Source organism: Mus caroli, unplaced genomic scaffold (assembly GCF_978045245.1).
Source record: "Mus caroli unplaced genomic scaffold, Mus_caroli_1 scaffold_13, whole genome shotgun sequence".
NCBI lineage: Eukaryota > Metazoa > Chordata > Mammalia > Rodentia > Muridae > Mus > Mus caroli.
The window spans coordinates 119,475,233-119,491,898 of record NW_028227268.1 but is presented as its reverse complement, the minus strand read 5'-3'; the positions used below and the strand labels follow the sequence as shown (position 1 = coordinate 119,491,898).

General features: G+C 48.6%; 1 protein-coding gene and 1 pseudogene across 2 annotated transcripts in view; both read left to right on the top strand.

Moving 5' to 3' along the window:
* Nucleotides 1–3,323: 3,323 nt before the first annotated feature.
* The window catches only part of Gal3st1 (galactose-3-O-sulfotransferase 1), a 17,659-nt gene continuing 4,316 nt past the window's right edge, over nucleotides 3,324–16,666 (top strand). Inside the window, exon 1 of one of the 2 annotated variants that reach the window (XM_021177527.3) lies at nucleotides 3,324–3,494. The gene's annotated coding sequence lies outside the window, so the exon portion shown is untranslated. Of the gene's footprint in view, nucleotides 3,495–9,427; nucleotides 9,489–16,666 lie in introns of those variants that run through there. The other variant, XM_021177528.3, reaches the window with a different exon arrangement.
* On the top strand, nucleotides 13,762–14,700 carry LOC110305517 (ubiquitin-conjugating enzyme E2 K pseudogene; annotated as a pseudogene).

Here is a 16,666-nt window from a genome sequence, read left to right as displayed (position 1 = left end):
AACATCACTATTAAGCCACAACCTTTCCTTACGTACTCATCCCCAAGATCTCACATAAATGACTTTAAAAGTCCCACAGTTTTTACAAATTCAAATACATTAAGATTTCAGTCCCATTAAAATAGCCAATCTATTAAAATTCAAACTCACCTGTGGGCTCCTGTAAAATACTTTCCTTTTTTCCCCCCCCACGGGGCCCACAGAGGCTGTTATGTTTATTGTGCAGACAGTGATAGTCCACTAGAGAAGGTATTGCCACAAGCAAGCCGTCCAAGTACAATCACAGACAGCAACTCTACACAAGGAACAGAGAACGAAGTCAGAGGGCGCACAAAGGAACGGGAAGAAAGTCGGATGCAGTTAATCGTCTTGATGAGTTCTCCTGCAAACATGCTTAGCTTGCAGAAACGGTAGAGAAGAAAGTCGGATGCAGTTGATCGTCTTGATGAGTTTCTCCTGCAAACATGCTTAGCTTGCAGAAATGGTAGAGAAGAAAGTCGGATGCAGTTGATCGTCTTGATGAGTTTCTCCTGCAAACATGCTTAGCTTGCAGAAACGGTAGAGAAGTTAGATGTCCAGTCTCACTTAGCTGTGACCAACAACAGTAAAAAACAGTCTTATAAAATTTATCTCCCACAAAAATAAATTATATATATTCTTCAAGAGAGAAAAATCAAAGCTGGGCGGTGGTGGCGCATGCCTTTAATCCCAGCACTTGGGAGGCAGAGGCAGGCGGGTTTCTGAGTTCGAGGCCAGCTTGGTCTACAAAGTGAGTTCCAGGACAGCTGGGGCTACACAGAGAAACCCTGTCTTGAAAATCAAAAACAAAAACCAAAAAAAAAAAAAAAAAAAAAGGGAAAATCAAGGCATAGATAGTCACAATCAAAGCAAAACCAAATTCTAACCGTTCAGTGTGTGGGGTTCACTCATCTGAGCCCCTCCAGAGGGCTTGGGCCACTTCTCTACTCCTCCTGTAGCACACACAGCCTGTCCTTTAGGTCCGCCTTGCCCTTTATCTACTGCTGCTGCTTTTCTTGGTGGGTTTCCCAGTGGTACTGGCTTCTCCAAAACTGCAGGGTCCCTTGCTTCAGCTGGGCTGCACTTCACCAGTAGACTCTTCTTGGTGCCACGCCCCCAGCGTCTTTGCATGACCCCTTCAGTTCTGGTCCTAAAACTGCCACTGAGGCTGCACCTTCAAAGGCCTCTCCTGGGCCCTCAGTGCCAGGCATCAGCTGCTCTCCATGACCTCTCTATGTCTTTAAAACAGTATCGCCTGGGAGATGTCTACACATAACCAAGTCCTTGGATGCGTCTGGAACACATCTCTGTTCTCAGAAAACACTTCCCAGAAGATTGGCCTCAGTGATGCTCATCTCTTTTGTTTGATTTCCAGACAGGGTTTCTCTGTGTAGATCTGACTGTTCTAGAACTCTGTAGACCAGGCTGACCTCAGACTCAGAGATCTGCCTGCCTCTGCCTCCAAGTGCTGGGATTAAAGGTGTGCCACCATCAGCAGGCTCTAGTCTGAATTATCACTAATCTCTTAGCTCCAGGTTAACCAGCATCAACTGTTCCAGTAGCGCAAAGGTTTCTCTTCAGTGGTGCTGCTGCTCTCTTGTGAATGGTGGCTCACTTTAGCTCCAGCTGATCCAAACAACAGAATCTCAATTCATAATAGCAGATAACCCTGACGAGTCTAAATTTCCTCCTCACCTTCACGAGCCAGGCCTCTCGTGTCTGTGCTGTTCCTCACACTGAGCTCCTCAGGAGCTTCCCACTGAGCTCCGGACAGGACATGGCTTTTCTAGCCCCAAGTTCCAAAGTCCTTCCACAATCCTCCCCAAAACACAGCAATACCCCATTCCTCATACCAACCAGTCTTATGAACTGGATCTCGTGGAGGTGTTTCCTCTGAGAGGCTCCTTTGATGACTGGCTTGTGTTGACCCAAAACAAGCCAGTACAGGTGGAAGGTGAACATGAGGCCTAAGGGCAGGTATAGCCTAGTTTTCCATCCAAGTGAAGTCACTGCTGGTATCTCAGCTTGTGATCTTTGTGGACCTGTTCCCTCACTCCAGGTATCTCTGATGATGGTCCTTACCTGGAACTTACATGAATCATGACAGGGCCAGGGTTCTTGTCATTCAGTCCTTCCCAGAACATCTTTCCCATAGCCATTACCCAGAGGCAGTGATAACCCTAAACAGGGTAGGCTGGACTTTGCCCTTCCTGAATCTAAGGACTTGATGGCCTGACAGACCTGTATTGTATTGGCCCCCATATGTGGACTTTGTGCTGCCATGGCTGCACCTCAACTGAAGAGGAAGGCAAGAGTTTTGCAGGCTTTGGCTTGTGGACCCCAAGGTCCCCCAAACTGGTGGCTTCACTGTATATGTGGGATGTGTGGTGGTGGGGGGGGCTCTATCTGATGCCATGTTCTGGCATGGCAGTTGCGAGAGGCAGGAACAAAGGGTTAAGACTTTCAAAGTCATAACCTATAGGCTAGGAGGTGACTCAGGCCCGCATGGATATGTGTCTCTAGGGCCCACAAGGACAAAGAGCGGCAAGCCCATCAGATATGGAAGAATGCCTGGCAGCCAGGCTGATGTGGAATTTTCCCCATTCCACGGTTGCCTAGAAATGTCGGGGGCAGTGGGACTCTGACGTGGCCCATGTGCCACCCGATGGCCAGCTGGTTCTGTAGTGCCCACAGCTAGGGTTAATTCCAAATTAGTTCCCATCCTTGGTTTTCCTTTAGGATGAAGGACAGCCTGAACTGAGACAGGCCCCTACTTCTTACTTGCCCAGACCTCTAGAGGAGGTATCCTCAAGAGGAAAGTTAGCTGAACCATGTAAGTGACTCGGCCCAGGGGTCCTGGCGCTTCTTCACCTGTTTTTCTTGGATACCACAAATGTGTTCCTGGCTCATCAGAGGGAGCTAGGAAGACCTATGTTCCACTGGATTCTGAGAAACTCCAGTGCTGTCCATAAAAGGCTGGCAACTAGTCCCGCCCCCTTTCTCCAGAGCCCAGGCTCCCTTCCCCAACACTGCCACCAAGCCCCAGGCACCCTCTCTTCCCTTCTGGGCTGGCAGTAGGACAATGGACCCCTTGGCCCATGGGAGACAAACAGTCCTTGTTAGGCCGGAGGCGGGGGCGCAATATTGCGCCCCAGGGAGCTGAATACAGCTTCTGTGCCTCTTGGGCAGGCGCGCAGGGGAGAGGACGGGAGGGGAGGCGGGGGGGGGGGTGCAGGAAGGGGGCCGTGGCGCCCATTGGCCCTGGCGTCAGGGGCCGGGCCAGGCTGCTGGCCTCACCTGGCGAGTGTTGAGAGCGGGGTGCGGCAGCCGCTGCGGCGGCGGGGCGGGGGCATGGACCAGGCCTGCCAGCGCGCCGGGTCCCGGCGAGTGCGCCCCGCCGCCCAGTGAGCGCCACGGCGGCGGCGGGGGCCGGGGCCGACCCCTGCCACCCGGAGCCCAAGGAGAACAGGGCAAAGGTATGTCGGGAGGTCTTGCACTCACGCTGGCTGTGCCCTGCCTCAGCCTACTTCCTGAACATCTTGCCTACTGGATCGATCGATCGTGCTTGCCCAGCAAGGGATATAGAAATGCTGCAAGAGCTGCTTCACCGACACTGTGTCCAGCAGTCTCTGGATGATTGCTTGCCCTGCTCTGGGTGCCCCTCCTCCCCTGACCCCCGGAGTCCCTGAAAATGGGGTGGGTGGGGCTCGAGAAGGTTAGCTATTGTGCTGTGAGTTCGTTAGTAATTAATCCTCTTGGACGTTGTGGCCTGGGCCCTAGTGGAGAAGGAGGCAGGAATCACCCCTCTCCTTACCTGCGTTCCCAGAAGAGGCGGCTGTCACAGTACAAACCAGGGAGGGGAGCCTTGGGCAGTGACAGACTCTTGTGCTTGGGGAAGGCCTCTCATATGTGTGCCCCTAAGGAGGTGAGTCCACGAGACAAGGACAGACTTGTCTCATTAGGACAGGAAAGATCCTATATGCAACAACTGCACGGTTCCGGAGCCATGGACCAGTGCTCCATAAGGGGTCTCAGGTTGGCCTGTTTCCTTAGTGAGAGGCCAACATGAGCCTTCTCTTTTTAATCCCCCCCCCCCCGCCCCTTCCCGAGCTGGTTGTGATGACAGACACACATCTGGCTGCAGGAACTGACACCTGACACCAGAGGTTACTGGGGTGAGGGTGAGGATGCCCTGGAAATCTTCAGGAGGAAAGGGGTGTGGAGGGAGAGCCAATCAGAAGAACTCAATCTCTTCCTCTCTGGAGGGGGTGACCTGAGATCCAAAGGCACCCTAAGCTGATCTGCACTGTGCCTTCAGGCTTCCTTGCTACTTATCTAGAGGGAAGATACTGAGGCTCAAGGAGTCAGTGACTTGCTGAAGGTCACACCGTTGGGAAATGGCTGAGTTCACTGCAAACCACAGTGTGGGTTTTTGTTGTTTTGTTTTGTTTTGTTTTTTGGTCCCTGTCTCAGGATACCAGCCCCACCCAGAAGTCCTCTTGCCCTGACTGGAGGAGAGATGCCTTCCTGAGCATCTCTTTTGCTTCCTGGTTTCTGTGCTGAGTTCTCATAAATCTGTCACTACACAGTGCCTCTCACTGGGCTCCAAGGAAGAGCAAACAAGCACTTGCAGGAAAGCAGTAATTCACTTGAGAATGGCACGCAATGGGGGACTCTAGGCCCCCTCAGTGGCTTGGGGCAAGCTTCTTGCTTTGGTTTGACCCCATGAAATATGAATGACTCTAGAGAGGATACAGCAGGTTGGAGCAGAAGTACCCCAAAGGTTACCAGACTGGAGACCTGGAATCATCAGGTGAGATCTCTCTCCAGGGCAGGGAAGTTAGGCCCACAGTCAGACCCTTTCTGTGGGCACTCTGTCAATTTTACTGGGTGTGGAATGCGCGTGTTGAGGCAAGTTGTGTATAAAACATGGGAAACATAGATCATTGAAGTCTATTGATCTAAAAGGACCTAAGTTGTCCATGAACATAAGCAGATCCACTGCCAGGGGCCAGGCACTGAGTTAAGGACTCAGAGCACTTCTCACTTTTGGATCTTCCCAGAGAGACTGAGAGAGCATAGCTTTATGTGTTAGGATACAAACAGTTTCTTGCCAGTGATCACCCTGTTTCTGGACTTGGGAGCAGGGTTGTATTAAGGGCATCCTGAGTCTGGCAATGGACAGTGGGTGTGCTTACCCAGAGCGTTGTGCGTGGCATGTGCAATGCGTCCATAAAACTTGTCTACTATGCCGTGTGATTGCACAATCAAGTACATCTTCAGGCTGTGACTAGTATAAAGTATCAATACTTATTACGGACCCCTGTGTTTAGCCCTGGGCACACACACACATATATATATATGTGTGTGTGTGTGTGTGTTAATGGAGTAGTTTGGTTTCTTGTTGGCATCTGTGATTTGCCACTGCGCATTAGTGCTTCGAGCTGCTTTGGGTACTTGGATCTGCTACCAGGAAGGCTGGGGGTTTTGCATAAGCAGGGTAGTGTCTCAGAGAGAGCTGTGAATATGCTTCAAGTTCTAGCTTTGCCACAGTTACTGGACTCATTTCTCCACCTGTTACTTAGGGCTAGCATATAATACTGAGCTATTCTGTTGGGCACTGTGTGTGTGTGTGTTGCGATTACACGATTGCCCTTTGAACCAATAGGTTGCTAGGCATTGTGACACATGATTGTATTTCTAGCATTTGGGAAACTGAACAGGAGGATCGCCAGTTTGAAATCAGTCAGGAGCATAGTGAGCTGGTCTACACAAGGAGCACAGGTGCGCACGCGCACACACAGACACACACACACAGGGAAAAGGGGAAAGAAGAAGAAGCACAACTGAGAGAACAGAGGAGGGAAGGAGCAGGTGACATTAAGAACTGAGAACTGAGAGGTGGCTCAGTGGTTAAGAGCACTGACTGCTCTTCCAGAGGCCCTGAACAATCCCAGCAACCACATGGTGGCTCACAACATCTGTAATGAGATCTGACTCCCTCTTCTGGAATGTCTGAAGACAGCTACAGTGTACTTACATATAATAAATAAATAAATCTTAAAAAAAAAAGAAAAAGAAAAAGAAAAAAGAACTGCCTTCCAAATCATGAGAGCCTAGAACCATTGGCTTCACAGCTCCAGCCAATGGGAGAATAAGGGTGACAAGAGTCAGGACTGCGAGCTTGGAGAGGTCCTGTGAGCCAACAAGTTAGGGTGCAGATAAAATGCCCTGCTAGGCAACCAATGCTCCCCTTCTCTGCTCTGGGATCCCACTCCAGAGATCCCACTCCCACCTCACACCTCCCAGAAGTGCCTCTTCCCAGAAGGACGTCCCCTGTGTGCTCCATCCTCCCCAGCTCTGTTCTGTCATTGGCTATGCCTTTCCATGGTGGACACTAAGGTTTGGAAAGGGCAGTATGCCTGCCTCAGAAGCGTGACGTGCGCCCCGAGTGTGTGTGCATGCAGGTCAGAAGGCAACGCCCAGGGATTGTCTTTCTCTCCACCATGTGGGTTCTGGAGATCAGACTCGAGTTACCAGGCATGGTGCAAACACCTTTACCTGCTGAGACGGACGTCTTGCCGGCCCATCATTTATAAAGTTGCACCATTTTCCACAGTAATATAGACTCTGGTAAAATATGAATGCATATATATATATATATACATATATATATATATATATATATATTCACATTGCATGTAGGGAATCAGATTGTGTCATTGAGGGTAAGTGACCCCATTCCCTGGGGAAGTACACTTTACATTCGGTACCATCTCAGGCTCTTTCATCTAAGTACAGATGTACAGTTTTGCTCTAATGAATACATTCATTCTTTACAGTGTGTAACAAGGCAGCTTTTTTAACATCTGGTCCTCAGAATCCTTGTCTGTGTAATGAACATAGAAGGTCTATTCTAGTTTGCTTTCTGCCTAGGGATGATACCCCCCACAGTGGGCTGAGCCCTCTTACATGATACAAACTCCCCGCAGATATTCAGTTATCAGCTTGAGATGCAGCAGCAGCTTCCCTGTCCCACAGCCTCTGTGTGCTGACCCTGAGGAATTTGTCTCAATGATGCTCGTCTCTTCTTAATCACACCTGCTTTCTCAGCCCTGATTAGCAAGCACCAATTGTCCCAGTAAAGCAAAGCTTCCACAGGTTCTTTAAAAAAAAACTTTAAAAATTATTAATTTTATATATGTGAGTACACTGTCACTCTCTTCAGACACACCAGAAGAGGGCATTGGATCTCATTACAGGTGGTTGTGGGTCACCATGTGGTTGCTGGGAATTGAACTCAGGACCCCTGGAAGAGCAGCCAGTGCTCTTAACCACTGAGCCATCTCGCCAACACTTCCACAGATTCTTGTTTTGTTTTGTTTTTTTTTTTTTTTGGTTTTCGAGACAGGGTTTCTCTGTGTAGCTCTGGCTGTCCTGGAACTCACTCTGTAGACCAGGCTGGCCTGGAACTCAGAAATCTGCCTGCCTCTGCCTCCCAAGTGCTGGGATTAAAGGTGTGCACCCACGTTTCCACAGATTCTTAATCTAAAATATCATACAAATAGCTCTGAGGGGATGTCATTGGCCAGGTCTCCACTGTCTACATTTCTCTTAGCATTATCTTATGTCCCAGCTTCCCACAGACCATCAGCTCTGAGCACTTCGTGGTTCTTCCCACTCAAAGTTCCAAATACACACTTCTCAAAAAATAACAAAAACAAACAAACAAACAAACAAACAAACCAAAACCAACGAGGCCTACAGTCATGTCTGTCATAGCCATATCCCTGTTTTCTGGTACCCATTTCTGTCTAATTAGGTTTCTATTGCTTTTGATAAACACCATGGCTAAAAAAACAACATGTGAGGGAAAGGATTTATTTTAGCTTACAGGCTACAGTTCATCCTTGGGGATGCCAAGACAGTAGCTCAAGGCAGGGGTTTAAAGCAGAGAATACTGTTTAGTGCCTTACTCACTGGATTGTGTTAAGCAACCTCTCCAGGCCTACTCATCGGAGGCAGTATTCCCACGCCAACTGGACACTCCTACATCAATTGGCAATCAAGGAAATGCCCGCATAGACATGGCCATAAATCAATCAAGTGGAAGCATAAGTCACATTCTTGCTATCTGATTGACACCATAAAGCTGCCTTCAAACAAGGTCAGCCCAGAAGGCAGAAAAACTGATGCATATTAGAAAAAAAGGTAAGACTGCCTCCCAGTCAGGGTGGTCCTTAAAAAGAGCCGACATGCCTGTATATAACCTTTAGGGACTGGTTATTAGGAGAAAGAGCCTCAAAACTGCACCTTCAAGTGAGAGAGCATTGGAGAGGGAACAGAACAACACAGCACAAAGAGCAGACAGAACCTTAAAGGGAAAGAGGGCTGAGGGAGGAGCCAGACCTAAGGTGCAGAGCTCAGTAAGGGTAAGAGTGAGAGGACAGTCTCTGTGGACAGACTGGTGACAGTCCCAGGCTTTACACCGACTGTTGTTAACCATGATTTTCTGTGTCTCTAGAGACTTCTGTGGAGCCATTATGAAAGTGAAGGTATCTAGGAAGGGATGGCCTCAACAAAGTCCCTCTGATAAGGGACAAAGCTAACAGGAAACAGCTAGACATGAGATTGCTGTGCTGGCTAAGCTTGAGTTTCAGGTTAGGAGCAGGAATCTAGGAGTTTCAAGCTAGGAGATTCCCTCCAAGGCCCCGGGACACCATCTCCAGTCAGCCCCAAACCTGCAAAATGGGTCTATGCGTGTGACCCTATTATTTGCTCAGGCAGGCTGCCCAGCATGGCATAAACACTTTGATGATGAAGGACTTCATGTTCAAAGATGCTGGGCTTCCTCTGGATGCCTCCGTCTGTTAGCTATCACCCTGGGGGTCCTGTATTGGCCAATAAAAGTCTGTGTCTGGTACTTATTAGCATCTTTAGGTCTGAGCTACTTGTAGGTGTGTGTTTGGCCTGTGACTTTGTTGTTCCATACTCTGCCTCTGTGGGCCTTAGTTTCTTTTTTATGATGGGCCTGAGATGGGTAGTTGACCCAGAGAGCATCCAGAAAGTCTGAATAAGCTGCACACATAGGTGTGTGTACCAGTTCACCTCTTTCCAGTTTCCCTCACGGTCTTTGTCTTCAAGCTTTCGGTGTCTGTGCCCTTGGCCCAAGGGCACCTAGAACCTTTCTGAGCTCTTAGGTAAATGAGCTACCTGGATGTTGGGGTCTAAAGAGGGGAGCGGATAACCCAGGGCTGTCCAGCCAGGGGACAGCAAGAAGACCATGGCACCTGGGCATTCCATTCATTATCCCTAGGGAGGGAGCTCATACATATTCATAAGCACTGGGAGGTGGGGTGTGGACGGAGCCAGCTAGCTGCCTGCTGGGTATCATTGGAGCATTCTTGTCTCTGACTGCAGAGGCAGCCTGGGTGTTGAGAGAGGAAAAGGGCAGGCAGTCACGGCCCAAGGTGAGTGTGTCCCCTGTATCCAGCAGGGAGAGTGGAGGGTCTGTGGTGCTAACACTCTCAGCCAGCAGCACCAACCTGGGCAAGTTTCACAGCGTGGAGGTTGTAGTGGATGGCTCCTGCTTTTCCTTTGGTCCTGCAGGGTCCTAGGTGACCTGGAGGATGTTGGCTTTGGCTTGCTACCAATTCTCAGGATGATGTGGCTGGCTAGCCCATGAAACTAGGAATTAATGAGGGAAAGACAAGGGAACCGTCTATCCTAGGGTCCTGCTCAGCTTCGGCCCCATCATGAGCAGCGGGAGGTACAGAACTTATTTTTCTAGTCACACCTTCTGCTTCCCCTGTGCTGTGTGACCTTGAGGACATTGTTGCCTTCTCTGAGATTTGGATTCCCTCCTTCTCTGGAAAAGTACTCTTCAGTGCCAACCATTTTCTATCAGACTGTTTCGGGCTAGTGTGCACACAACAGAGTGGGGCCAACCTGGGACCATGGGAGGGACAGAGTAATGATCAGTAGAGCAAATGTCTGCCCTGTGTAAGCCCTGAGTCTGTGTGTTCCATCTAAACATTGAGCATCCCATAATGACAGAATATTGGTATTGTTTTTAGAGGAGAAATTACGACCCACAGAAGGAGACAGTCTTGCTTAGGGCCTACAGCAAGCTGGAGTGTGAGTGAGTGGGTGTATGTGTGTGTGCTTTGGCACTTAAAATTATATTTAATTATTTATTATGGGGAAGAGGTAAGAGTGTGGAGGTCAGAGGACAACTTCCTGGGGATCAAACTTAGGTTATCAGTTTTGATAGCAAGCGCCTTTTCTTTACCAGCAGAGCCGTCTTGCCTTCATACTTAGTTCCTTGAAACAGGTCTCTCTGTCCACAAGATCATCCTCCTCCTGCCTGTCCCCTGAGCTGTTAGGATTACAGGTATGTACCACCATACCTGGCTTCATATCTGGGCTTTAAGACCAGAATCCTGCCTGTGGGTACTGGCTCTCTCTGGGTCTCTCATGTCTTCTCTCACATGCATGTTCTTGTGTATGAGTGACTCTCACAGATGACGTCTGTGTTTGGCTCACTCATGGCAGGGCACGGGAAGTTTATCTGTCTCTTTAAGACAAAGTCTTGATCTGTAACCCACTCTCTCTGGCCTGAGTGCTTGGATTGTAGGCATGCACTCTCACACCCAGTAAGGGATAGTGAATACATGGTAGTCATTATCACCACCACCACCACCACCCTCCTTAATGCTGGGGACAGAACCCAGGGGCCGGTGCACACTAAACAGATTTACCACAATTACCTTCTTGGGGCCTTTGATATCCATGCCATGCATGAGCTTCACAGTAGGTCTCTCTCACCAATAGGCTATCTCCCCTTGAGACTGTCACCCAGGTGGTAGCTGCCTGGTTAAAGGTCTTATCTACTCTCTTCCCCCAGATGCCCAGGCCATGAGGTGTCATTTACCAAACATTCACCAAGTGCCAGACTCAAGGATCTCTGGGGTGAATTACCTGCAGCTGGTCAAAAGTGTGTGGGGGTGTACCTCTCCTGTGAGGCAGGACTGGGCCCCTGATCAACAATGATGACAATGACTAATTGTCACTGCTATTAATAATTAATACTCTGATCACCTGTCATTGGAACCACAGAGCTCTGGATGGCTCTCCCTCCAGCCCCACTCCTGAGTACTAGCCAGCTGATTTCTAGCCTTAGTTTGCTCGGAGGCTCTTCTAGTGACTTCGCTACTTTGTGTCCCGCATCTGCTGGAGGAGACTGAAATGCGAGAGAGGAAGGGTTTTGTTACCATATTCCCAGAGGTCAGACAGCAAGGGAGTGAGGAGCCTTGAATACAAGAAGCTGGCCCAGAAGAACCAGCCACCAGGGTCCCTTCTATTTCTCACCCCTTCATATTAGCTGTCAGCTCTGCCCACCAAGGTCAGACAGTTCTATGTTCCTAGGACAGAGCCCAGGCTACGCCTTGACCTTTCACTCCTGCCCCCCGCCCCCCTCCCAGCTTCAGATACCCCAGACATGAGCTGCTACATACAAAATGCTACATATGGGAGAGCCACAAACACTGGCTCAAAATCCTGCCCTGCCCTTATTTGCTGAGTGACACTGAGCAAACCTTGCCACCTATTGGACCTTATTCTCCCTATCTACAAAATGGGGTGATGGTTCGACACAGTGGCATCCCCTGAGTGGAATTACGTAGTTGCTGTGGGAAAGCTCCTGTATCATCGCATGACTTCTAGCAGAGACTCAAGGGGCTTAGTACACACATGTTGGACCTAGTGAGGTTTCGAAAAACCCAGACAGTAGAATGAATGAATCCGTGATGTTTCGCGGGTCGGGGAGGACACTGTCCTGGGTGATGTCAGGAAGCCCCTGATTGGCAGCTTAGGATGCTGGTCTGCCCCCTACTGCCAGTCCTCCACGGTAGCCCTCCATCATTGAAGCTACTCGGAGTTCCGGAAAGTACTCTGGTGAGTGGGGCGCGATAGGGTGGGCCCTCAGGCTTAGCAGAGAGCCAGCTACGAGAATCTTCATCCCTCTAACACTAGAAAAACTAGGACCTTATGCTTACTGTCTGTTCCTGGCCTGAGCCTTGCTCCATACGCTGGTTTTCTGATAGCCTACCACTCCCTATCCTCCGCAGAAGGCTGGCGGCTGACCGGAACTCATCGGGCAGATTTGTGGGCAGCTCCTCTCAGCCCCCTACCACACAGCTCCTCGCCCAGAACTCAGGAGGGTTGTAGCTAACCGAGCCATACCAGTGTGCTGACTGCTCAGGAGGCTCCCGGGGTCCAGCCAGATTCCCCTCTTCAGCTTCTCTCCAACTTACAGATGAGAAACAGATTCCCAGGGGATCCCTGGCTTGTCTGAAGTCAGTGGCAAAGCCCTGAGGGGCCCAACTGAGCTTGGTGGCCATAAGCCTTTAATCCCAGCACAGAGGCAGGTGGATCTCAATGAGTTGAGGCAGCTTGGTCTACAGAGTGAGTTCCAGGACAGCCAGGACTACATAGTGAGACCCTGTCTCTAAAACAAGCAAGCAATAAACCAGATACTGAGGCCCACACCCTCCTTTCCTAGTCCCTGTGCTGACTATGTTTTTTGGGTTTTTGGTTTTTTGATTTTGGGGTTTTTGTTAGTTTGGTTTGGGTTTTGTGACACTGTCTTATGATATAGCCCAGGCTGGCCTGAATGCTTGACTCCCAGTGTACCCTAGGGTTACAGTCACGTGCACTTTGTAAATTTTAAACTGTGAGCAGGTGCATAGCACAGTAGAGAATTCTTGCTTGGAATGCTGGAGGCCCCAGGCAGATCCCAGCACTGCTTAGGAAAAAAAGAGCGCTCTCTGTATAAAACCCCTAACCTGATCTAGAGGCTATCTATTGTGCCCTTTCCTATTAAATAGTATACATGAAATGTAACTGTTGTGAAACTGAATAGAGGAATATTTCTTTCTATTACCCCTCCCCAGATACACTCAGAGGATTGGATCTGGAAATGTAGAACGCAGGTTGAGATCCTTAATCCAAAATTTGAAATTAAAGATGATCTAAAATCTGAAACTTTTTGAATATCAACATGACTCCACAAGTGGAAAATTCCAGAGCTGACCTCATGCGACAAGTCATAGTCAAAACATTGGTGTGATACAAATATCATATAGCATTCTTTCTGGCTGAGTATGAGTACAGACATGTATGTATGCACATGCGTGTGGAGTCCATGTATGCACATGCATGTGGAGTCCATGTATGCACATGCATGTGGAGTCCATGGTCAGCACAAAGTTTCTTCTTTGCTTTCCACCTCTGTTAGTTTGGTTTTTCGAGACAGGGTTTCCCTGTGTGGCCCTGGCTGTCCTGGAACTCACTCTGTAGACCAGGCTGGCCTCGAAATGAGAGATCCCCCCACCCCCGCCTCTGCTTCCTGAATCCTGGGATTAAAGGTGTGCTCTACCATGCCCAGCTTTACCCACCTTCCTCTGTGAGGCAGGGTCTCTTATTAAACCTGAAGTTCCCGCTACTGACTAAGCTGGCTGGCTACTGTGCTCTGCGAGTCCACCCCTCTGCCAACCCAGAACAAGAATTACAAATGTGCCCTGCGGCTAGCTTTTGTTTTTAATGAGGTGTTAGGAAAATTGAAGTTCTCTTTATGCTTGAGTGGTAAAGATTTTTGCCAGCTGTACATCTTCCCAGGTCCTCTAAGATATCTCTTTATGCACATGAACATAACTCAAAATAGAAAGGGCCAAGTCGACGAATCAGCTGCGGGCAGAGACATGGCCAACATCGCGGTGCAGTGAATCAAGCGGGAGTTCAAGGAGGTGTTGAAGAGTGAGGAGGTGGAAGATATCAACTAGAGATAAAAATACCAGAAACATATCCATTTAACCCCCCTAAGGTCCGGTTTATCACTAAAATATGGCACCCTAATACTAGTTCCGTCACAGGGGCTATTTGTTTGGATATCCTGAAAGATCAATGGGCAGCAGCAATGACTCTGCGCATGGTATTATTGTCATTGCAAGCGCTGTTGGCGGCTGCAGAACCAGATGACCCCCAAGATGCAGTAGTAGCGAATCAGTACAAACAGAATCCTGAAATGTTCAAGCAGACAGCTTGACTTTGGGCACACGTGTACGCTGGAGCACCAGTTTCTAGTCCAGAATACACCAAAAAAATAGAAAACCTCTGTGCTATGGGTTTTGATAGGAACGCAGTAATAGTGGCCTTGTCTTCAAAATCATGGGATGTAAGACTTCAACAGAACTGCTTCTGAGTAACTGAGGCACAGGAGCTGCGCCAGCATCGCTCTCGCCTCTCGAGGAGCATCAACACCTGTTATTTTTAGGATTCTGCATAAAGTTCTTTTAAACTGGCATTCTTGCCTAATGATGTTACCTAGGCACCAATGGAGACTGCAAAAAAAAAAAAAAAAAAAAAAAATCCCTGCTCTGTAAATAAAGCTAAATTTAAAAAGGGGAAATACTTTTAATTTTTTTTCTTAATAGTGTAAAAATTCTTTGTGCTAAGCTAAAACCATGGGAAAACATGCTACTTTAGTGTTTAGCAGTGTAACAGACTCAGGAGTTTGCTTCAGGGTTCTGTTGACTAACTAGGATAACACTTGAGTGTCGGCCCTTCACATTGTGGTGTAGAATCACAGGTCCCTTAAGTCTGAACACAGATCCTCTGTGCCTGTGAATTTACTTGCATGCTTGTACTTGACTTCTTAGAATGGGTAGCCGAAAAGACCACCCTTTTAAGCATTAGGACATTCTTGAATTATGAGATTTATCCCGATTTAAAGGTGGTGACCTAATCAGAGCTTTCAGTCCCTGTCACCATCCAGAGCGGAGATTCTCATGGTCAGTTTATTTTGTGTCTTGTGGGAAACGTGCCAGGAACAGTGTCCCTTGTTCCACTTTTAGCTCATAGGTTTGGAATGTTTTGTCCGAGTTCTTCACTTTGTAAGTAGTAATGTAAAAAGGGGCTGCCAATTTTATTTCTCTCACAAAAGGAATAAATACTTGATGTTGCAGTATTTCTAGATTTAATAAAAGGACACTGCTTAGTTTTTCAGTGAAAAAAAGAAAGAAAGAAAGAAAGAAAGGGCCAAGTCAGAAGCTCTGTTGTGAAGCTCAGTTGCTCTTCACTGCCCTTCAGTAGATGTTTGCTTCTGTCCAGGCTTTCATGTATGCTGACCTACGTACACGTATGGACTAGGAGGAGCGGTGCGTATCACTCCAGAATTTTCCAGGGTGTTTTTCTTTTGGAGGATTATTGGGTTGTTTTGTTTTGTTTTTGTTTGTTTGTTTGTTTCTGTTTTTGAGACTGGGTCTCACTATGTAGCCCTGGTTACCTTGGAACTAGTTATGTAAACCAGGCTGGTGACAAACTCTTAGAGATATTCCTGACTCTACCTCCCAAGTGTTGGGATTAAGTGTTGGGTGTGTATCTTCGAGGCCAGCCTGGTCTACAAAGTGAGTGCCAGGACAGCCAGGGCTACACAGAGAAACCCTGTCTCGAAAAACCAAAAAAAAAAAAAAAAAGGTGTGTATCGTTTTGCCTGGTTGAAATGTATTTATTCTAAAGTGTGTTTGCATCTCTGTCTCTCTGTCTCTCTCTGTCTCTCTGTCTCTGTCTCTGTCTCTGTCTCTGTCTCTGTCTCTCTCTCTCTTTCTCTGTGTGTAAGTGTCTAGAAGAGACATCATGTGGTTGCTGGGATTTGAACTCAGGACCTCCGGAAGAGCCGTCGGTGCTCTTAACAACTGAGCCATCTCTCCAGCCTTCTTCCTTCCTTCCTTCCTTCCTTCCTTCCTTCCTTCCTTCCTTCCTTCCTTCCTTCCTTCCTTTTCTTTCTTTCTCTCTCTCTTTCTTTTCTTTCTTTTCTTCCTTCCTTCCTTCCTTCCTTCCTTCCCCTCTCTCTCTCTCTCTCTCTCTCTCTCTCTCTCTCTCTCTCTCTCTTCCTTCCTTCCTTCCCTCCCTCCCTCCTTCCTTCCTTCCTTTCTTTCTTTTCATCTATAGATGACTTCTGGGAACGGGCCTTGTCCCTTGCTGCCGCTCACTGAAATAGTTTCTTTCTCCCACTTTCCGTTTCTAATCAAGTTGCCATGAACACCTTTGACATACATGACTTCATACACTTGTGTATCCGTGTGTTTCCCAAGAGCAGTGGCATGTCAGTGAACCACATTTGGCATCGCTGGCCCTCTGGGAACACTCTCCCCAGACTGTACCCAGCCTTACACGAGCGATGAGTCTCTCATTGTCACAGGCGAGGAAACACTCCTCCAGTATGGCTTCTTCCTCACTATGCTCTTTGCTTTGAGGTGACAAGGCAAGGGCTCAGAGCTTGCCGCCTCCTCTTCTCGGGGTGGGCCTGGAGGACGCCTCTCAGCCAGCAGTCATGGGTGCCTTAGGTCACTTTCCCAGGGAGGCTACCAGGCAGTGGTGCTCCGCATGCACTTGGTGACGTGCCACGCGTGACCACAGGGCGGTGTGGATGACCTTCTGTAGCCTCGGGGGCTTGGAAGCATCCGCTAGGGGAGAAATGGAAAGTTTCAGCCTTTTCTGTACACCTATGGGGAAGTAGAAATGTTCCCTTACCCCAGCAGCTTGGACCTCAACTGTTTGCAGCTCTGTCTCCTGTGGATAAGGCCACTGT